The sequence below is a fragment of the Sciurus carolinensis genome, chromosome 5 (assembly GCF_902686445.1).
Source record: "Sciurus carolinensis chromosome 5, mSciCar1.2, whole genome shotgun sequence".
NCBI lineage: Eukaryota > Metazoa > Chordata > Mammalia > Rodentia > Sciuridae > Sciurus > Sciurus carolinensis.
In genome coordinates this window covers 51621892-51646332 of record NC_062217.1, presented here as the reverse complement: position 1 = coordinate 51646332, position 24441 = coordinate 51621892, and the positions used below count along the sequence as shown (strand labels likewise).

The following is a 24441-nucleotide window of genomic DNA, read 5'->3' as shown; positions in this document are numbered from 1 at the left end:
TGGCAAGTTCTCATGTTCTTATTGCTTCACAGTCCACTAAAATAGTGTTGCTCAAGATGTATAAACAATCACCTCCCAGGAATTCACCCAGTAAAAACTTTTTTATCATTGTTATAACAATCAGATCCATTCTCATAAAGTATAGTAGAAAAATGTATATTTAAATGTCACTTAATGTGCTTGTTATACTAAACTATTTCTGAGAGCTGCTTGTATCAATTGCACTAGATGAAATTAAGTATAAAAGATATGCCTTTTTAATGTACAATTAAAATCTAAAATATTTCCTGCTTATAATATTCAATCATATTACTTCTATATTCTTTGAAAGATAATTTTAGAAAAAAAATAAAATTCATTTATTTTTATAAAGAAGCAAAATGTCATTGAAGATGTTTATGATTTCCTGCCACTTACCTGTCAGTATATTATTAACTTAACTGGCATTACTCTCTTTATAGGGAAGTCATATTTTAGGATTTAATAATGTCACCAAGAGCAAAACATCATAAATTAAACACTTTAATGGTATAAAAATGATCATGGGATTCTTGAAGATTCCTCATGGCATCCAACATTGGATGCCTTCTTATAGAAACCTTGTCTTCATGTCCGGAGACTGAGATATGAACCCAGCTCTTTTTAATTACCCTTGCATTGACAGATCTCGTAGAAGTGTCTTGTCTCTAATTTAACACACATAATCTTCTTTTGGTCTTCGTCAGAGTCTCTTTGCCTTTGGCTTCTTGTTATCACTTCATCTTGAACATTCTCATATTATCCATTTGCTTTCTTCGAGTCATCTTTCTTCAAGACTTTTTTTTACCTGCGTTCATTATTTAATACAATGCTTTTCAGAGTTGAGTGTTTTGCTTTATTCTCTTCTTTTGCTATAGTTTCTACATGGCAATTACCCACATTGAGTGATTATGCTGTTACTCAGCTCAGTGGTTTTTAAAGTGGGGGATTTTATCCCTCCTCCCCTCACTCAAGAGCAAATTTGACAAGCTGCTGATATTTTTGATTGTCACATCTAGAAAGGGATTGCTACTGTTATTTAGTGGACTGAAAGTCTGGAAGTTGTCAAACTCCCTGTAATATGTGTTCTCTTCACTACAAAGAATTGCCTGGCCTCACATCTCAATGTACCAAGATTTCAATAGCTTAAGCTGTTACATTTGTCAAGTATTGGTTATAGTAAACAAAAGTTGATGAACATATAGCTGCTTCTTTGTCTGGCTTAAATTCCTGTCACTCTGACCATATTTTCTACTCCAGCAATGCTAAAAACTTGTGAATACAAGCCATTTTATCAGACTTTCCTACATTGGCAAATTATTTTCTCTCTGGCTTGTATTCTGTTTTTCTTGTCCTTTCAGCAAAACATGTGCATATTTTTAAGATTCAGCTAAAATACTGTGTTTTCAACAAATTTCCTGCTGAACACTCAGGTTGTATCTTTCTATTTTCTTCTGTTCTTTATACTTATTTCTGTTTTGATAATTATCATATTATTCTTATACTTTTGAACACATCCTGTTTACAGTCATTTTATCTCTAACCTCAGATCATATCAGAAAAATAGTTTGAACAACTCCAAAATGTTACCCTTCCTAAGATTCTAAAAAAGATACTGTAAGCTTTTATTCCAAAATTCATGGTAAAAATAGAAAATGTTCCAGCTGTCATGAATTTCTGATAAATCAAAAGAAGCCACAGGATGGATATCATAGGTTTAGACAAAAGCCCCCTAGGAAATACATAACATAACATAGATAACATAAACAAATTAGAGAGGAAAAAGGATGTTCTTGTAGAAAAGTATGCTGAACATCTTCTTCAGTATTTAAGAATCCATCAGAATTCTTCAGAATACTTCAATATTCTCCCGGTATGTTTTCAGGTTAAAAAAACTTGTTAATTCTAAAATCCATTTTCCTTAAACATTTCTATTTAAAAGTGTCATTCTCTTTAATAAAATGAATGGAGAACAGTAAAACGAAAACATTCTGCATCTATTTCTTTCACCAAATAATTATTCTTTTAAAACCACCTTCGCTCATGATAATAAAGCTACCAAATTGGAGTAATATGTAGATTTGTTTCAACCTCAGACTCATTTTGCAGAATCTACCTGTTAAAGCCCCTTTTTAGGGAATTAGATAGAAATAGGAGGAATGATGCGAAACATGGAATTCTTACATGATGCTGAAAATTTTCCTGCTGTGGTTTTGATGATGGATCTGCAGTAGACTGACATAGTACTTTGGTTGCCAAATCACCCTTCAAGCCCGCCAGTTTAAAATCTAAACCAATATTCTTCCCTCAATGCATTGCCAAGTAGGCACGCCACCTACTGAGGGAGTACACTCTACATGTACATTAGGACTCTTCTTCTGATATTCTTCCCCAGACATTCAAGCATAGCATTGTCCTAGCATTGCTCCTTTGTATATGGCATTCACCATCTCATTTTAATCTCTTCCATTACTGGACTATTATTTTTCACCCCAAGGAAAGGACAAGGAATCCCTCAAGCATAGTTGTTCCCACTTCAAAACATTATTGGTATTATATCCCTCATGCTAATTAAAGACAATCCCAATAAAGAGTTGGTTGAAAAAATTAGAATTCTTATTATTAATGCAGAATCCAAAAGGATAATATCATGTTGACTTTTTATCTCGATATATAAGTTTTAGAGGAAGTATATCTCAGAAATATGAACCTAATAAATGTGAGTATGGCACAATTATACCTTATCATGTGTCTTGTCATATTTAAGTTATTTAACAATGTTATAACATATTTGTTCAGAATTATAAAGTTTATAATGATTTTATATTTTTTCATAGTTTGATAACAATGCCAGTTCTATGACCTATTTTTCTACAGCTTAATTAAGGGGAGAGTTCTTATGAAGCTACCTTGCATCTAATGTATTTTGAAAATTAATGTCATGCATAAAGAAAAGCAACTCACATTCCCAGCATAACATTTATGGTTTTTTGTTTTCTATTTTTGCAGTGCCCAGAAGATATGTTTGGCATATCTTGAAGAAGCAGAAGCATCACTGAAAATCCATCAGGTAAAGCAATTTTTTATCCTATTAGGAGGTCTATCAAAGACATGAAAAGACAGGAAAAATAATTTTAGGTTGAGGAAAAAAATGTACATGGTGTTACCATCTGCTTTGAAAGAAAACCAAATAGATAAGAGTGAAAATCCATTTGATGGTGATATCCTGTAAGAAACCAGAATAATGAAATTTTATTTCCTAAAGACAAAACTCAGACATGCTTTGAAAAAATTGAAAAATGTCAGGCAGACTGGCAGCAAACAAGACAGACATATTGTCTATGTTAAAAACAGAGTCATACAGTGATAGAGTTCTTCAACTAAAAATATGATACATAGTTTCCATAAATTATGCTGTATTACTCTTTATAAAGATGATAGTTGCATATTTTGAATAAAATTATTTAAAATAATACTATTTCATAGTTACATGAGAATGATTTTTCTCTTTTTTAAAAAAAATACTTGATTTGCAGATAGTTTATTTCTATCACATTGTGATAGAGTCTGACTCAATTTTTCATGTGTGATTGAGGACAGACTGCAAACACTAACATCCAGCCTTTCTCTCTGTCCCATACCTTAACAAAGTCAATAAAAGAGACCAGGTGTCCACTCCTTTGATAGAGTAGGAAGTTAAATCAGGAAGTTAAACCACTTAAGTCCTGACCCACATAGGCATCCTCAGGTCAGCTCTGTCCCATAACCAAACTGAAAGCAAAGTCAGTGCCCCTCCTACTGTCTCAAGTCATTTCAGACTTGCCTGAGGGGTAGCTTTGCTCTCCCAGAAAGTCTTTATGTGAGTAACCGTCTAGTCATTTCTTGATGTATGTGGATGTCTTAAGTTCTGATATTAGAACCAAATTTTGGGTGTCAGGGGTTCTTTTCACCTTTGAAGGGTGACTATGATACACCTCAGTACAAGAGATAGATACCATATAATTCATACCACTATATGATAGAAGTTACAGATTGAAGAAAACACCCTAATGTAATGATCATAAATGTTAGCCTAATAAAATATTTTAGTTTTGTTTTAATATAGCATTAAGTCAATATCTCCCTAGATGAAATAGTTAAAAGTATCAGACTCCTAGTACAGAATTATTTTTAATATTTGTATAAAGGTATTAAATAGAAATGCATTTTAATGTTTAAAAGAAATTGTTAGCTGGAAAAGTCTGCAGTTGTAATGATTTGTGAGAGATAAATAATGAATGCTTCCTGAAGACATAAAATCTTATTAAGAATAAATGCATTTAAGGAGGCTGAAAATTATGATCACTGATTTCTGTACCTTGGAATTCCTATTCAATTTAAGCATTGACAAATATTTATAGGTCACAGTGTTAATAAACCATGGGTACAAAAAGAAACTTTATTTTCATTTTTTACTAAGTTAATTGTGTGTTTCTCTCTGTGTATGTAGATTAGACTCATAGTTGACCAGGGTAGGAATTGTTATAATGGATTAATATTTAATCACTATTATGTTTAAATTCAAGTTGGTTATATGCCACAGGAGACTAAATTATTAAAACACACATACATATACACAAATATATAATGCATTACTGTATATACATATGTGTACATATGTGTGTGTGATATTGCATATGTAATATAGCAGTTTTACTACATTTATTTATGCAACATACCAAATTTAAAATGGTTATGGACATACATATATAAGTATGTATGTATATAGATGCATTATATTTATAGATATAAACATAGAAAAACACCCATCTTTGTGTCTATATATATGCACACATAAATAATACATATACTATAATCCTGTATATTAACTATGCTATTGTATATTAACTATGTTTTGTACATTCATTATGGGGCATCATTATTTCTGAATAGTAATATTAATTTGTTATCATTAAGATTCTAATCAAAATGTTATGTTTGTGTATGTGTTTACTGCTTAGGCAGATAAGAATATTTTTTATTTATTTTCTGAAATATTTGAGCTCTTAATGTCTTGTCCCTCTTAGTGAAAACCTAAAAATATGAAAACCAAGGCTTCAGAGCAGCAGCAATGAATCAAACCTATTACTGAGACTTTAAGCCACTCCAGCTGCATGTGAAGGAGGTGTGAAAAAACGAAAGTTCAATAATCTAAAAAAAAGTAGTGCCTTCCGCACTTTGTGGGATGGTGGTGATTGTGGAGCACACAGAGTAGTATTCGCTCAGTGGGTGATTTTTGCAATAGCAGTCTGATGTAAGTCTAAATCCTAATCCAAAATTAAAACTCAAGATGTGTTTCATTGCTTCTGAGCCAACATTTTTCTGAACCGTATTCTCTAGCTAAGCTCTCCTAAATCTCTGATCATCTTAAGATTTTACCTTATTTCAAATGTAAGCCTTAAGAACAACATTTTTGCAAAAATTAAAAAAAAATAATAAAGGTGCCATTTTAAATCACATCTGTCTGACTGATTGCTTCTTATTTTCATGGCCTCATTTGGAAAACTGCAGATGTTCTGTAATGTGAGGAGAAATAGTAAAGTGCTGTTGAAAATACTTTTGGAATTCAGTGTTTCTTACTGTGATCCCAGGAGCATATAATTTATGAAATATAAATAAACTACGTGATGGAGAAAAATCTTAATAGGTAATAGGGAAGAACAAAATATATATTTAACATCAGAAAAACATAGATTTTATTCTCTCATATACAGTCAAAGTGATCTATGAACCATAATTCTAATATAGTATTAATATTAACTTCCTTAAATACTAGAATGACTCCTAAGAAGATAATGTATGCATAGCATCTTCCACAAATAGGTTTAAGATAAATTTCCAGAATGACCAGAAATTTGGACACAAGAGTGTCAGGAAGAAGAAAGAGTTGTCAACTTCTGCAAAATTTTTCAGCAATATACTGGAGGTTCTAGCTCAGCAATTAGGGAAGAAAAAGCAACAAAGGACATTCAGATTGGAAAAGAAAAATCAAACCTCTCTCCATTCTCAAATAATGTGATTTATTCTCATTTTTAATAGAAATAATAATTCTAAAGATTGGGGATATAGTGTGTTGATACATGTATATGTCATTCATGTGTATGTTCAATTATTAAATGATGATATTTAGCATAGCCATCATCTCATATAGTCAACATTTCTTACAGTGAGTTTCTAAATTTCTCTAGCTGTTTTGAAGTATTCAACATAACATTGCTAAACAAGGTCACCTTACTGTGTGGTCTAACACCAGAAGGATTCCTCCTCACTGTAACATGTACCTATTGACTAATTTGTTCCTATTCCTTTCTATTGCCAATCCCCACCCCAGCCTCTAGTAACTACTCTATCACTCTCTACTTCTATGAGATCAGTTTCTTTAGGTTCCACAGATAAGTGAGGTCACTTATCTTTTTGTATCTGACTTATTTCACTTAACATAGAATTCTTCAGTGTTATAACTATTGCTGAAAATAAAAGGATTTATCTTTTTTCTTTGGACTGAAATGTATTCCATTGCATATATATATATGCAAAGGAATACATATATATATATGCAAAGGAATACATGTATGTATATGTGGTATATATATATATACATATATATATACCACATTTTCTTTATCCATTAATTTTTGATGAACAGAGTTTGATTCTTTATCTTGCCTATTGAAAACAGTTCTGAAATAAGCAGGTATGGAGATACAGCTTTGACCTACTGGTTTCATTCCTTTGGATATATATATATATATAATATATATTATATATATATTACTTTGGGGATTATATGGTAATACTCTTTTTGAGGAAACTCCATACTCTTCTCTGAAATGGCTATTCTAATTAACAAATGTAAATTAGTTTCCCTATTTCCACATTATCAGCATACACTATTTTCTTTGTCCTTCCCTCATCCGCCCCATTCTCTCTCTCTCTTTCTTTCTTTCCAGTGTTAGGAATCAGATCCAGGGCCTTACATATGCTGGGTAAGTGTTCTTCTACTGAGCCACAAGCCATAGCTTTAGTCTATTATTAATTTTTTCTAATAGCGATTCTAATAGGGTAAGGTGATAGCTCATTGTGATTTTGATTTGCATTTCCCTTATGATTAGAAATGTCAAAATTTTTTCACATACCTGTTGGGCATTTGCGTATGTTCATTTCAAAAAATGTTTATTTAGATCCTTGCATATTTTAGAAATAGATTATTGAGTATTCTTGGCATTTTTACTCCCTTATGTATTCTGGATTTTAGCCCTTTGTCAAATGCAAACTTTGCAAATACTGTCTCCCATTCTCTAGGCTGTCTCTTCACTCTGCTGATTGCTTCCTTAATTGTGCAGGAGTTTTCTAGTTTGATATAACTCCATGGGCCTAGTTTTACTTTGCTCCCCATGAGTTTGAAATCTTATCCAAAAAGGGAAAAAAAAACCCAAAAAACAAACAAAAAAAAAACCTCTTTTCCAATTTCATTATGGGTGAAGGAGGAAGAGAAAGGGAAAACAGTGAACAGGTGTGAGATAATAACAAATGTTGTAGCATGCACATTTTTGTAACTGATGATACATTGTTCAAAGACACTATCTAGTAAATGGACTAGATGTATTTCGCCCAGGCTATTAAACTTAAAACTCAGGTTTTATACAATATCCTGAAAAAACAGCCGTGGTTTATGATGGTTCAACATAATATTTTTCAGATTTACAATGGTATAAAATCACACCCATGTAACCATTCTTTTTTCACTTTCAGTATAGTATTTAATAACTTGCATAAGATATTCAAAACTTTATTATAAAGTAGGCTTTGTATTAGATGGTTTTTCCCAATTGTAAGCTAATGAAAGTTTCTGAGCTCTTTGATGATAGACTAGGCTAAATTATGATGTTTGTTGGGTTAAATATATTAAATGCATTTTGAATTTAATAATAGTTTCAACTTACAATAGTATTGAGGACATAACTAACTTGTAAGTTAAGAAGCATATATATTGCCTTTCAGGAACAAATTATAAAACACTAGGAGAATTGATACGCATTACTGTAGTGAAATTTCAAATTTTAATGATTTAATATGATATATGCCAGCTAAATTAAAAATGTTTACTTTGCCCAAACCCCAGTCCTTTGTAGCTCAGAATGTACTAAAGAGAGGTCTCTGAAAAGTGGTGATTTAGTGTTACATTTTTTTATTCTTCCCAGACAAGAGAGAACTTGGTATATATCAAATGATACTTTAAGTACAGGACTGCATATGATGTGTATATACACACATGCACATATATATATATATATATGTATATACATATATATATATATACACACACATATATATGTACTCTGCTATGATTCCATTGAACAAAACCCAGTCACATAATCCTGACATAGCTGATAGCTGCAAGGGACTGGAGAATACAAGTTTCTTGTATGGAGAATGCAAGTTTCTTGTATGTTTAGGATAAAATATTATTGGTATATATTTAGTCATTTCATCTAATATAAATACAGTATGTGCATAATATTAAATGATACATTGATTTGTACCATATATTCACCATAATTCTGTATATAATATCTGAATATAAAACCTATGTATTAAACTTTTGTTAATTTTCTTTTGTTTCATAATAATATAAATACGGTTGTTTTAAAAAAGCAATAGAAAGTCATTATTTCATAATTCCTTTGGTCAAAATGATAAGTGAGAAACAAATGTGTGTGGTGGGAACAAGAGATTAAGAGAATTCTTTAAAATGAATGTACTGTGCTGACCCCCATATTCTTTCTTTTCCAAAGAGCATTTTATCTGCAACTCTGCCTGGCCTAAGTGGACAGGATATGTCACATCCCTCAGCAAACTATCTTTTATCTGTTGGAGAAATGCAAGCCCAAAATACTGTTGATAAGAGGAACCTAAGTTACCTTGAAGGGGGAAAGTTTTGTGACCTTTTTCAGAGGTCAGATCCCCAAACTCAAAGGATAAGGATAATTCCTACTAAAATTATGGCTAAAAATAGTTAGAATCAGTCAGCATGGGCCAAGGTGATCTAGAGTCGTCATGGCAGTGGGGAATTGAATATCTGATATCATCCTGTTGTCAGTCAAAAGCCAAGAGATGTACCAGGGTGGGACTCTATGGAAACATCTCTGAGATTCCCAATTAAACTGGTGTGCAGGAGAGGCATGACCTCTCCTCTCCAAAGGACTCCCTTGAGTTTGCCCCCTTTTTCTAATCCTATCCCTTCAATAAACTAATGCCTATTATTCTCAGCAACATATCTGAAATTTTTCTGACTTGAATGCAAGAATTGGGGCTCAGCAGGGGTACTTAAGGTTACCTCAGTTTCCTGAAACAATCTCAGCTAATTATTGGAGCTGTATTCAAAGCTCCTTGATTGCTGACAGAGGCTAAAGTTTTGTGCTTTTGGTTCTGAGGACCTCTAATCTAACAAGTTCCCTGTTAATTCCTGCTATATTCCCCTAACCAAAGTACGGTATTTTCCTCCTTTAAATTCAATGGATCTCTTTGATGCGTCAGATGTCTTTGGTTTTCCCCTTTCTCTAGACCCTCGTAACAAGACTTCACTGAGACTCATTGTCTGTAGGGGTCAGTGACAAAAATCCAAAGTTAATACTTTGAACAACTTTTTATCATAATCACACTGTGGACTACATATGCTATCTTTATCACTGGAAACAAAGTCATTAGTGTCTTGAAATCTAATCAGATAAGAAAACCAATTCCAGAAAACAATATAATTTCAAATAAGGTCCCTTAAGAGAACATTAGTCTGCAATAATATTGATATCAAAATTCTTATTAGCCAATGAGAAACTAAAGCACACAATCTCTCTCTCTCACACACACACACATACACACAAACACATACATTCACTCACTAACATTTAAAGCTCTTATAAATGCTTGCCTAGGAAATAGAAGTGCATTAGAGTTTCTCCTTCAGCAAATCCAAAATCTAAAAATCTTGACCAACTCATTCCCAACAAAAGATAAAACTTCGATAAAATAAAGTCCACAACTCAAACTTTGTCCACTTAGATTATTTTCTCTCACAATTTTATTTTAGGGCCATAGTAGAATTTAGGCTCTTCTGGCAAGGGATTGTATCTTTTGAACTAATCTTTACAACTCTTTATTGCTGTATGAACGGAAGCACTTAAAACATTATTCTAAATTCAAATGGGAAAAATTAACCTTTCATTTTCTTTAGTCAAGTTTCTTCCTTATTACATATGTTTCAAACAATTCATATGCATAAAAATTCCACAGATTTAAAAATATATTGCAAATTGTGACAATAGACAAAGTTAAAGCTGAGCAGAATCCAGTATTGGCAAAAGTCAGGATGAATTAAAGAAAACAAACTTTCTGTTATCTGGAAAATCTTACTCCTCTATGAAACATTTCCTTTATATGTATATATGGTTCATGCAATAATACATCCGTTCTTATTCAATGAGATACAATATATTTTTCTGCAAGATCATTACTTGCATTTTTGAAATTCCATATTATGCTTTATATGATGTTGAGAAAATAGAAATCAAATTTTAGAGGAATAATAAAGTGGGAGTAAATTTACCAGAATATATTTTATTTGACTGGAATATAGCTCTATCTTAGATAGAAGTATTAATACTATGTAATTAAAACATAGCTTCAATAATAGATGTCAGTGGTGGGATTACTTGATGAATTTTTTCAAAAAGAGACTAAAAAAGTAGAATAAATACAATTTAGCAGTCCTTACACAATGATTTTTTTTTCTTTTCTGTGTGGTAAAACTATGAATCTTAAGTCAGCAGTCATTTGAATAATGGGTATCTGGATGGTCACTTAAAAAGAGTAAGAGTGGCATGTATGTGTGTATACATGTACATATCCATATATATGTATATGTATATTCTTAGCACTTGTATAAAATAGTATTTTCAAATGAAATTGAATTTTAAAGCTTAAAAGCAACAGTCTAAAATTTTAAAAGAGCTTACTTCACTCTCTTAGTATGAAGGATTTATTAATTCTAATTAATAAAACTATTAATATTATGATGTCATCAATAGAAATATATTCAGCTTTGGGTCTAAAATCATAAATAATATACCTAAATAAGATTTTACAAACATTTGAAATATTCATTGTTAGAAACATAACTAAAGAGTTTCTCAGTTCAATGACATAATTAATACTGGTTTGTAGCATGAACAATTTCTTCTGGGAAGTTAATGATTATATGAAAACACATAACATCAAAATGTCATGTACTTTAAGCATGAATAACTAGAAATATTATATTATCTGAATCTTGTTTTACATCCCTTAATATTATGTCCTGTATTTTTAAAGTTTCTATTAAGAAAAATTTCCAATGACTATCTTTCCATTATCCTCTCAAGAGCTAATATTGTAGCTTATCTGTGGTTTATCCATTGTAACTATGTAAATAAGTTATGGCTAACTACATGTTCTTTAGAGGTGTAATAGTATAGATGATGCCTGAGTCCAGAATGTGCTACATGTTCTCATCCCATATTTCTTTTCACAAATTAAATAACGGGACACCCTGTCAAGTTCAGTTTGGTTGCAAGCCTGTATTTGGAGGTGATGAGTTGATAATGTAGTATTTTCTTGCATCTTCTATTTAATTTTATGTAAATTGCAATGTAATCATATCCATTCTGTATTAAATATGTGAAAAAAATCCCTCTATTAAATTACTGGCTACTTGACAAATGAAAACATATTTTCTTCATTTCTGGTTTTAATAATTCCATTATTTTCATGTCTCGTATATTGAATTTCACTTCCTCAGCCTCCCTTTATTCCTCTTATAATAAAATTGATATGTATAGTAAATACATATTTTACTTACAGTCCAATTTATCATAATAACAATTGCAGTTTTGGATCTGTGCAACTTCTAATGTTTGAAATTAATAGGCTTTACAAAAAAAATACAAACTATGATACAAATTTTGCCTTTAATGCTCTTTACAAAATGATAACAGCATGAGAATCATGATGGATTTAATGTGTTTAAATTTTAAGATTTTGTGCAGATAAATTATACCTTTATTTTATATACAACGAGTACAAAAAAAATCAAATGAACTCATCTACTAATAATAAACATTAACCTTCTAGAGAGGAAACAATATTTTGTTATTATGTATGAAAGATTACAGTTGTAATTTCTTAATGTATTCTAAGGTTTTTTTAAAATCTATGAAGCTTCTTATTTCTGTGAACCTGATATCACATATGCTTTAGAATTTCTGATTTATGTAACTTTACTATAAAAAGCATAGGAGTTTTACACATATATAAAGAATGTTTTCTTCCAGAAAAGAATTTTTATTTCAGAAAATTATTTGATTAATAATACATACATTGGAACATAAAAATTTATGATTTTGTAACAAAAATACAAATATTTTATTTTATCATTGATTTTTGATATCAGATGATAATCAAATGACAACTATTTCCTAATAAAAATTATTACAATTTACCATTGTTTTATAAAAGGTGATATCAAAATTCAGAGAAAAAATAGTACTAATATAATTTTTATAACAAAATAACAATTATAAACTTTTTGAGTCTTCCAAGGAAAGTACTACATTAAAGGGAAAAGTGCAAATTAAATTAAGGAAGCGTTCATAGAAAATCTGTTAGGTGTATCTCAGGTGATGCCAAGGAATAATAATTTCTTCTTCTGAGTTAATTAAAATACAAAGGGGAGAAGAACTTGTAAAAACAAAGATTATTAAAAGTTGTATTAAGGATTAAGCTAAATTATAATCAACATTCTTTTGGGACACAGTGAGTGATTTATTTTATCAAGATAATAAAACTCTTCCTAAAGGAATTGGCTTTTGTTCTGGATGTTAAAAGATGAAAGATTTTTATAGACCTTGTAAGTACTTGGTAATACTAAGGGAAAGAATGTAGATTATGAATGAATTCAAGAAGAATACCTACCATTTAGGAACCATTAAGAGAAAGGTTGCCAATGGTTGCATGTCATGAGAGTACTTTTAAAACAAAAGGCATTAAAGATGGATACCAGACAAAACACATAAATAGGGCTCACCTTTCGCATGTATGCCAGAGCAAACCTTGCCTAAGAGTACTCTAGTGGCAATAAATTAATTAGTATAGGAAATCTAGGGCGAGATTAAAAATTACTGCAGTATTTGTGGAACAAAGACTAATTGACTATCAACATAAGAGAGAAGAGCTTGTAAGTTGTGTTCTATAATAATTAGTAAGGAATCCTTTTACAAAGTTTTCTCTTAAGTCCCTTGGAAACAGATGTTTAAACTACATTACACATTAACATTTTATTAATATTAAAAGACTGAGAATTACAGACACAAATGCATGACATTTATTAAAGTAAAAGTGGCTTTACATCTTCAATAGTCCTTTGGAAGAATTTGCAACTTTGGGAAAACAGGAACTCAAACTCTAAATGAGCAACATATTGTAATTTTGTAAATACAATGAAAATGTGGCACAAAATAGCAAATAAATGAGTAAAAAAAGATTAAATATAGGATAGCAGACTTTTTTTTTTTTGTTTCCAGACTCAAAAAGAATCCTAGTGCTACCTACTAGATGTGAGACAACTGTAAAAACATTACAAAACTTCAATCCTCATGTCTTCTCTTCTTCTGTCTTCTGACAATTTTGATTCTGTATAATTACAGATGTACCAAAATATTAAATAGGAATTCAAGACAGTTCATGAGATTACTACATAAGAGTCTAAATATCAATGAGTAACTTAATTTCTCATGACATCTATCTGTCTCAATATTTGTGAGTTTGGCAATTGCTTATTTATTTAATTGTAATATTAATTTTGTAGTTGTGATAAATTTTTTTTACAACAGCAGGATTTTATTATATAGGAATTGAGATATTAGCTTTCTCTAGCATTTTACAATTTAAAGTGGTTTGTGTGTGTGTGATATATTATTCTTTACATTCATTTTAAAGTTTTTCATAGGTTGCTTGTATTTTCTCTTTGGGAAGGTCATGGTTAGAATTTCATCACCAGTCTGCCACATTTATGCACATTAATCTTCTTTAGTCATTTCTTCCTATGAAAAGTCACTTTTTCTGTGTAGTAGTTACCTTCTTTGACTTTCACATGTTCATCTCTCTTTCAGGGCATTCTGTATTCTGTCCAATACTTTTGGCCTTAGAAGCTTGCTTTTTAGGAAAGTAGTTTCTCTATTATTCTCTTGTTCCAAATATACATTCATCTTCTTTGGGAAATCAGAACTTACTATGAAAAAACTATCCTCTACCAACTTGATATCACATTCATGTTCAAAATGTTCTGTCTCCTCATCTGCTACAGATTATTCAATAGGAGAAATTGATCCACCATCATCCAAATATTTGTACCTATGACTATCAAGATCTTCTTTTTCCAAATCTTCTCCAACATTCATTTGTTTCAAAGATTCCTTAAGGTGGTGTTCATACTTCAGTTTTTCAATGTAGTTAAAAAATCCTCTTGCAACAGCTTGCTCAAAGGCTAAAATTTTTCTCCAAGGTAATGGTTTTCTTTCATTTTCAGATTGTAAAAATGGGAGCTTGGGTTCTTTGTTTTTAATTCGTTTTTTTATCTACTTGTGACCTTCTGGTGTTTCTTCTTCCTTCTGGTCTTTCCTTTGCTCTTAATTTTGGCTTGTACTTCCTCTTTCTACGTTTCTTTTTCTTAAATCTTTCCAAAAAAGTTTTAAAGGCAATGGTTTTGGTTCTATAGATGAGTCACTTGATGAATCTGTAACTCTTTCAGATGAATGAACAAATTTTCTAATGGGGTTTCTTTGCCTTCTTTTAGGTGAAGTAACACACTGGGTTTTAAATAAGCTGCTACCAGATGAGGAGCTATCACTTTGGTTTCCAACTTCCACACCTGTATCAGATGCCAGATAGTTCAGAGAATCCATTCCTGATTTATCCATCACTTGTGTTTTGACTTTTAAAACTGTTTTCTGCAGCCTTGCCTGGTTTAAGTGGACAGGATGTCACATTCCTCAGCAAACTGATATCTCCTCTAACCGCACGGAAGAAAAGAACCTGTGACAATTTTTGTATCTATAACATTATGAGTGGTTGTAGAAATAAAGTATGCCTTAAATGTATTTCTATGATTTGCTTTGTTCAAACAGCATGCATAGTTTTGGAACTATAATGATGAATTTGTTGAAGCACTTATTGGAGAACATTATTAGGAAAAGAAACAATGGGGCATACCTGTTTTTACTTCTCCTTTAAATAAATATATGTACATAGTCAAAGATATTTTGATTGAAACTGAGCATCTGACTTGAAAAACTTAAACTGTGAAATCAGAAATATTGACTTTACTAAATCCTTTCTAATTTGCATACTTTGTAATCTTAGGTAACTTACAAACTATCTCTTAGCTTCCATTTCATTTCAGATAATAAACATGATGGGGGTATGTGGAATTACAAACAAAAAATTTTACAGTGAAGGTTTTTTTCTAAAAAAAATATGGTAACATACATGTAACATGAAAACAAAACTCCTAAATTTGTCATCATGCATGAGTGTCGGGGTCTTCTCCTGACCAGCGTCGGCGGAGGACAATCAGACGCGTCAGGTCGACCGGTCACAGCAGGAACTCATTTATTGAGGAAATCCCACAGTTTTTATGTAGGATGGGGGGCTAGGTGGGAACCAATCAGCTTAAAGGTCAGCAAGGCAGGTGGGTTCATGCAGGCGAGCGTCCCATTGGACTATATGGCAAGCACGAGCTGATTACTTTCACGGAACTGTTGTTAACCAATCCCTGACGGTGGTCCAGTTTATCGTCATTAACTATTAAAACCACCTTTGAGGCCTTGATCCTGCTCACTCACCAGGAAGTAAGGCGTCAGCCTGAGTTAGTTAAAGTGTCATTAGTCCCAACACATGAGTATCCTAGTAATTATTTGTATGACTAGTAGGTTGTTAGCAAGCATAGTATTTAGTGGTTAAGTGATAATTACTAATCTTAAATTTCATGTATTTCTCATAAAAATCTGGTTTTCCATCTCCTCTTAAAAAAATCAATCTTTCTGGAAACACTGGTTTAATATTCTTCAAAGTTAGCAATTGGTAGGATGAGTAGTTTCAGTTTTAGGCAGGGCATGCTCACTAGTCCCAACTCCTCACATCTCTGATGGTTTGCCTGACCTGGTGAGAATGGCATTTGCTACTTCTCACTGCACTTGATTAATTTTGCCTTTATAGATTATAGAGAAAGGTGAAATATGGTTAGACCTAAACTCTTTTGCCTTCCACAGGGAAAAAAAAAATGCTTATCAATGTTTAATTTTTATCAGAGTTTTTGACCAGTCATATTATGTATTACCTATGCAAATATCTACCTTAAAATCCTCTCTGTGGTTTAAATCAAAGCAACCAATTATAAAAATCAAATGGTGTCATACTTTGAAATAAATCTCTGCATGCATTTCTCATACTGTGATTTTTCTCTGGGCAGTCAAGAAGAATTGCATTTATTTTCATACAAATTGTATAGTAAACTACTCTAACTATTAATTTCTGTCTTTCCAGCTTCTATGCTTCTCACCACACTGGGATTCATAAAAATATTCCTTTGATGGCCTATATCTTAAAATACTCCTTCAGCAAACATGATATTTGATGCAATGCTTTATAAAATAATTACATTGTAAAAATTAATACCTTTAATTCTTTATATATCAAAGAAAACATTTAGTTCAAAAGACTAACAAATAATAAGCCACAACATAATATTTTGAATATGTAGAATGAAATACCATCTGGAAGTCAGTATAATACTCTGCATTCATTAAAATTGTATATTTTGCATTGCCCTGACATGAAAAATACAAATTAATATAATCATATTTAAAACTAATATATTCCAAAATATCATTGATCATAATGTTTTTACAATGAGATTCAAAACTGCTAGTTCACTTAAAACTTATTTATTAAATATATTTACATTTTACTCATTGTAATGATGTAGTCTAGACATAGCAACAATTTCCAATTCAAATACTTGAACAATATGATTATGATAAAATAGTGCTTAGTAAATAATAGTTCTACTTCTTGAAATCACAATTTTATTATTGTTAGAATTTGTACATCTGCATAAACACTTCATTAAATCTTCCTTCCAAGATTATTACTATCAAGATTTTTAATATACGCAAAGATGGAGACTGCATCACAACCACACAATAGTTGATTGATGAACTCTTTTATGAAATAAAAACTGCAGGTTTTCACTCATGGGTTTTAAAATCTTATGTGTATTTGTGTTGTTTTCCTAAGAAAAATTGAATAATCTTGAATATATTTTAATTTAGTAGAAATTCTATAAATTTGATTATCATAGTTTTCTTATTTTATTAACACAAAATTTAAACAGTTTATTCAGTTTGGTCTTTTTTTCTTTTAAATGTAATTAACAGCCAATTTTTATTCCTTTTTCTATCCATTTACTAATATAAAAGTTGCATTTGAAGAGTCCATTACTCAACTGTCTAGTCCTCCTTCTTTAGATATGAATGCTAGATAATTTCTTTCTTAATAACTTAAACCAAAGAGAGAAGATTGCAAATTGTAATGCAGTATCTTTGTGTGGAGTATGCATAAGTTTACTGTATCTTTCAGTGTGTATTTATGTCAGGTAGAGAGAAGAAATGAGAGAAAGAGAATTAGATTTTTTTCACTAAAAATATTAATAAAAATAATTTTAAAGTGTGCTTTATTTCATAACTTAAAAATTTCACAAATGGGCTGTATGTTGTTTAACGGTAATATGGAGGTTCCAAGGAATGATCGGGGAATCTGAGTCCTATCAACACCTCTATGCCTAGCGTGACATATTAATGTATATCCTCCAGTATGGTCACTTGAATTCATTCATAGACCATCACACTACCATTCCTTCCAGTGAGAGGGAAGACTCAAGGAAAGGCATGGCTTTAAGGACAGAAGTTAGTAAAAAGAGAGAAAAAGGGGGAACTATTGATGATATTTGACATTTGTGCTTCCATTAATCTCTGTATTTGATCTATTTATTGAATAGATGTTTTCTAAATTTTAAGCAGAATTGAATGTATATAATTTTATCCTTTCCTCAAAGAAACTTTATTTTTTTTTTTACAGACTGCATTTTGATTCATTGTACACAAATGGGGTACAACTTTTCGTTTCTATGGTTGTAAATGATGTAGATTCATACTATTCCTGTAATCATACATGTACATAGAGTATGTATGTATGTCTCATTCCACCATCTTTCATACCCAACCCCTTCCCCCTCTCATTTCCCTCTAAGTAATCTAAAGTATCTCCATTCTCCTCTCACCCTGCACTCTCCACCCACTTTATGTATCATCATCCATTTATCAGGGAAAACATTCGGCCTTTGTTTTTTGGGGATTGGCTTATTTCACTTAGCAAGATATTCCCCAGTTCCATCCATTTCTCTGCAAATGCCATAATATTATTCTTCTTTATGACTGAATAATATTCCATTGTGTATATATACCATAGTTTCTTTATCCATTCATCTGTTGAAGGGCATTTAGGTTGGTTTCATAATCTAGATATTGTGAATTGAGCTACTATAAACATTGATGTGACTGAGTTACTCTAGTATGCTAATTTTAAGTCCTTTGGGTATAAACCAGAGTTAAATTTTCTATTCTTAAAATCATGTAGTTGAATACACATCATGCTTAGTCCACAAAATTGTTGACTAAATATTTTTAACAAAATATTTTTAAGATTTGGGAATATTAAAGAAACAAATTATTGAGAATTGAATCGAGTTGGAGAGAGCTGAGCTACCAGGTGTTGGACTGGTTGATTTAGACAACTGTCTAAATAAAATGAAAGTAACAGCAAAACTTTGAATCACTTGCTGCAATAGCATAAGCAAGAGTTACACCAGTGTAGAAACACCGGCTGAGGGTCAGTTTCATCACCACAGACCACAGTAGGTCAGATAGGGAGATGTCCCAAACAAGAATTTCTGACCATTTTTATGGACGTGGGGTCCAGAGAAGAAAAATCAGAAAGGTAAATAGTAGAAAAGTCCTGTGTTCTGAGTTAGAGTGGGAAAAAAAAATGTTTCAAAGTTCTCCTCCACATCCTGACAGAGATCTTGATGGAGGTACCTGAGAGAAGCCTCTGCCAATGGCTCCAGTCAATGCTGCCTCTGGTCGGTCCAGGAATGCAGGATGCAAAGTACACAGTTGGCCAGAGGGACCTGATTCTTTGAGATCAGAGACCTCAATGTACTGGCTATGTATCTAGTTTGATATGCAGAACAGAGTTTTCTTTCTTTCTTTCTTTTTTTTTTTTAAGGAATATTTACTGAGTAAAAAACACATGGTAAGCTAACAAGTAATTTTATGTCAATGCAGCTAAAACAAAACATCCTGTTTACTTTATATGTATGAAGTCAGTACAATTAAAAAGTACTGTAATTGTAATTTAACATCATAATTTGAATAGATGCAAGTGTTCTCTCTCTCTGTCTCTTTCATATGGAAAAAGAAAATTTCTTTGAAAATCATTTGAAGCTTGAACAAAAATTCTACAGCTATATTCCTCAAGATTATTTTGTAATCTTCAAGATTCAAAGGACACAAGGGAGGCTTAGATTCCACCTTTTAGAGAGGACATTGCAGCTCCCATGATCTCATCAACTAGGAGAATGTTGGTGGCAGTCACAGCGCTGGAGTAAAGTCATTTCTTCACATAGTAATTATCCCATGTGGCTACTTCTGCTGCTACTCTGTCAGTTCACCTGTGTTCAGGTCCACACTCACAAGTCAACCTGAATATGAATGTTCTGCTTGAATTTTAACTAATGTTTCCTGTATGTCAAAACTAGAGTTCTGAGCAAGTGCCCTGGAACAATGAATGCTTGAACTCCAAGTTGGGTCCTGCCCTTTATACTGAAATTAATTCAATCAGGGCTTTGGCCATTACAACTTCTACCACACCAGCACCTGGAATCACACAGCCATCTTTGATAGCATTTTTTGATAGCCTTTGAGCCATTTCTTATTGAATATTTAAGTGAGCATGTGCTTATTTAGGCCTTTGACCAATAATGTGACATAATGGGAATTGTTACATTTTTAATGTATACTCACAACAGATTCTGCATGTCCCAAACAGTTAGGATGTAGGTCATCAAAAGAATTTGGAAATGCCATAATTTTATCATTCTTTATGGTGGAGTAATATTCCATTGTATATATATATATATATATACCACAGTTTCTTTATCCATTCATCAACTGAAGGGCATCTAGGTTGGTTCCACAATCTGGCTATTGTGAATTGAGCAGCTATGAACATTGATGTGGCTGTATCTCTGTAGTATGCTGATTTTAAGCCCTTTCGGTATAGGTCAAGGAGTGGGATAGCTGGGTCAAACGGTGGTTCCATTCCAAGCTTTCTGAGGAATCTCCATACTGCTTTCCAGAGTGGCTGCACTAATTTGCAACCCCACCAGCGATGTATGAGTGTACCTTTTTCCCCACATCCTCGCCAACACCTATTGTTGCTTGTGTTCTTGATAATTGTCATTCTAATTGGGGTGAGATGAAATCTTAGGGTAGTTTTGATTTGCATTTCTTTTATTACTAGAGATGTTGAACATTTTTTCATATATCTGTTGATTCCTTGTAGATCTTCTTCTGTGAAGTGTCTGTTCATTACTTAGCCCATTTGTTGATTGGATTATTTGTATTCTTGGTGTAGAGTTTTTTGAGTTCTTTATGTATTCTGGAAATTAGTGCTCTATCTGAAGTATGAGTGGCAAAGATTTACTCCCACTCTGTAGGCTCTCTCTTCGCATTGCTGATAGTTTTCTTTGCTGAGAGAAAGCTTTTTAGTTTGAATTTATCCCAGTTGGATGAAATTGGAGAATATCATGCTAAGTGAGATAAGCCAATCTCAAAAAACCAAAGGATGAATGATCTTGCTGATAAGCAGATGATGACACATAATAGGGGGTGGGAGGGGTTAGTGTTAGGGTTAGAGTTAGGGTTAGGGAGTGGGGCAAGAATGGAGAAGGAAGGACTGTATAGAGGGCAAAGAGGGGTGGGAGGGGTGGGGGGGAGGAAAAAAAATAACAGAATGAATCAAACAACATTACCCTATGTAAATTTATGATTACACAAATGGTATGCCTTTACTCCATGTACAAACAGAGAAACAACATGTATCCCATTTGTTTACAATAAAAAAAAAAAAGAATTTGGATCTGCCCACCACAAACAAGAGTTGGCCTCTTCATATTCTTCCTCTTAACTCTGCACAGAGCTACCATGTCATCTTCTGCAAGAGCTTCTAAGGAAAAGGGGTCAATTCCTTTATCTGAATCACCACAGAATTTTCTTTACTTCTATTCTTTTTAACCCTATCTTAATGAATTTTCTTTCATATTTTACTAGTTTCTTTTTCTTCTACACTCTTTTAAAGAAGTTAGAATTCACTTATTTTTTTTTTTATATTCTAATGAAATGTTGCATGTGAGAATTGTCTATTTTCCACTCTTCATATCTGGATGTTGTGTCCTGTGGTCCAAAATAAGCCCACAGATTAAGCTTGCATCAGTTGTAGATTTATGTTCCATCTCTACGCTCTCAACAGGTCAACAGGCTCATCATTTTCTTAATGGTCAAAACAGAGTTCACTGAATCCTCTGATAAAGACATCAGCAAGATCAGCATGAACTTTACTACATATAGATGTTATGACCACATCTCTAAGTGTTCATTTCTCTGTTTTCTTTGATTTGTTCCAAAAACTGAAGGCCCTTTTCCTTTTCAGATTTAACACTTCCAGTGATTATTCTGGGTGAAGACCCTTAGGAGGTGTTTTAGTCAGCTTTTTTACTGCTGTTACTAAAAGGATCTGACCAGCACAATTGTAGAAGAGAAAAGGTTTATTTGAGGGCTTATGGTTTCAGTTCCAGAGGTCTTAGTCCATAGAAGGTTGGTTCCATTCCTCTGGGTTCGAGGTGAGGCTAAACATCATGGCAGGAGAGAGTGACAGAGGGAAGCAACATGAGGGTGATCAGGAAGCACAGAGAGAGAGACTCCACTCTCCAGATACAAAATACATACCTCATAGCCACACCCCAATTCTTACCTCCTTCAGTCACACTCTACCACTTCAATTAATCCCATCAGGGCTTCATTCACTGATTGGGTTAAGACTTTTACGACCCAATCATTTCTCCTCTGAATCATCCTGCACTGTTTCACATGTGAACTTTCAGTGGATACCTTACATCCAAACCACAACAGAAGGAGATCTGCCTGTTTCATCCGCTCTCCAAGGGTAAGGACATTGGAAGTAGTACCCTTGCCAGTTATGTCATTCCAGGCTGTTGCTAATTTTGCTGTGAGAAGTTGTTAGGTATTGAATTTTATTTTGTAAAGCAGCATATTGCAGTCCTTAGTAAATTTGATGTTTCTAAATCCAGAAATAAGCATCTTCATGGTCCCCTTTGTCCTGTGTTAGTCCTCATCATGTCTTGCAGAGTTCTTGTGGTGCTGATGTTGCCTCCTGCACCACCTGACCTGGGGCACCTGGCCCTTGGGGTTCAGGGTCTTCACTGGAGCCATTGCTGATTCAGCAGAAGCATCCACAGCCAGGTGATCCTCAAGTTTTCTTAGTGTTCTAACCTCATGGTACATGTTGTATTAGCTCGGGCTGCTAAACAAGGTACAACAGATTGTGTGACATAAACAGCAGAAATTCAATTATTCTGGAGGCAGAAAAGTTCAAAATTTAAATACGGGCAGGATTCATTTCACTCTGAGACCTCTTCTCTTGGTTTGTAGGTAGAAGCCACCTCAGTGTACACTCGACATGACCTCTTCCTTGACATTCAGAGAAAGCAAATTAGTTATTGAGTCTCTTTTTATAAGGACCTAATCCTATAGGATCAAGTCCCACTCTTATGACTTCATTTACCTTAATTGATTCCATGAAGACTCTTTCTCTAAATTCAGTCATGGTGGTGGGTTAGTGCTTTAAGACATGACTTTGTGGAGAACAAAACTATTCAGACCACAGCATTTTTTAATTTAGTTGGTGATATACTCCAAAAAGTCAACTATGAGAAATAAAAAGTAATAACACAAAACTACATTATATTCAAAATATAAAACAACCACCTTCAGATTATTATGAAAATACAGAAAAATTATTAGCTTTTTGGAGTATAACTATATTAGTTAACAAATAGCTCAGATTTATCTTTACTTGTTGATCGATAATGAAATTGAATGTATAGATGGAGTTACTTGTAGATAAAGGTGAACTGAGTGTATTATAATATAGGACTACAGAACTGAAAATATTGTGATTTGAAGTTGTAAGATATTTTAGTGATTTGGTATATTTATAGATATACATACAGATGTATATTAACACATATCTATACAGATATGCATATAGTCCAAGATAGTTCCAATTTAAAGAGGAAATTTGATGTAGTACTTTAGTTTCCTTCCTCTACCCACTCTGAATATTTTTATATGCACAAGCAATCTTTTACTTAGGTATTGTTTTGGATATTTTATTAAGTCTTTATTAAGAAATATGCATATGCTTATATAATTATTAATAATTTGGGCCAATAACCCTATGTTAGACTACCTATTAAAGTTGTTAACATGGTAAAATCTTTATATGAACATGTGCAGTGATTTTATTAAAGTTCCTACTATAATTCGTTGTACTTCATTCTGATAAATCCCACTATTGGAGATGCTTGAAGGTGTTTTTAGTTTTAGGATAAAATTTATATTCCTAACATTCATTTCATAGTCTCTTTAATAGAAAAAAAATTAGACCAACATTGTTCAGGACCAAAATAAATGTATTTGGGTTGCTGTGATTTTAATCCTATATAAAGATATAGCTTGGGGAAATTACAAAATGTATATAAGCCTTGGTTTCTCATCATATTAAATGAGATAAATAATACATGGTTTAAAATAGAATTCAAGCACAATCTACCATGTAAGTGATGGGTTTGCAATGTGTTTAAATTTTTCATTCAGTTATATTCAGTGTAACTGGATTGTATTTAATTTATTTCATATTATATTCTTTGTAGGCAGTATTTGTTCTCAGCTAAAATTTTTGTAGAACAGAATACTTTTTCTACACTCAGAAGGTGTATGTCTGACTTTAATTTATACTGATATTTTTATACATTTTATTTTAATTCTGATATGGTTCCCACAGATAATAGATATATTTGTTAAATATTATGTGAAAACT

At 32.3% G+C, this 24441-nt stretch overlaps 2 pseudogenes; both read right to left on the bottom strand.

Moving 5' to 3' along the window:
- Positions 1-14228: 14228 nt before the first annotated feature.
- On the bottom strand, positions 14229-15134 carry LOC124985501 (TATA box-binding protein-associated factor RNA polymerase I subunit D-like; annotated as a pseudogene).
- A 4648-nt stretch (positions 15135-19782) lies between these two features.
- On the bottom strand, positions 19783-22772 carry LOC124985583 (T-complex protein 1 subunit zeta-like; annotated as a pseudogene).
- Between the last annotated feature and the right edge of the window lie 1669 nt (positions 22773-24441).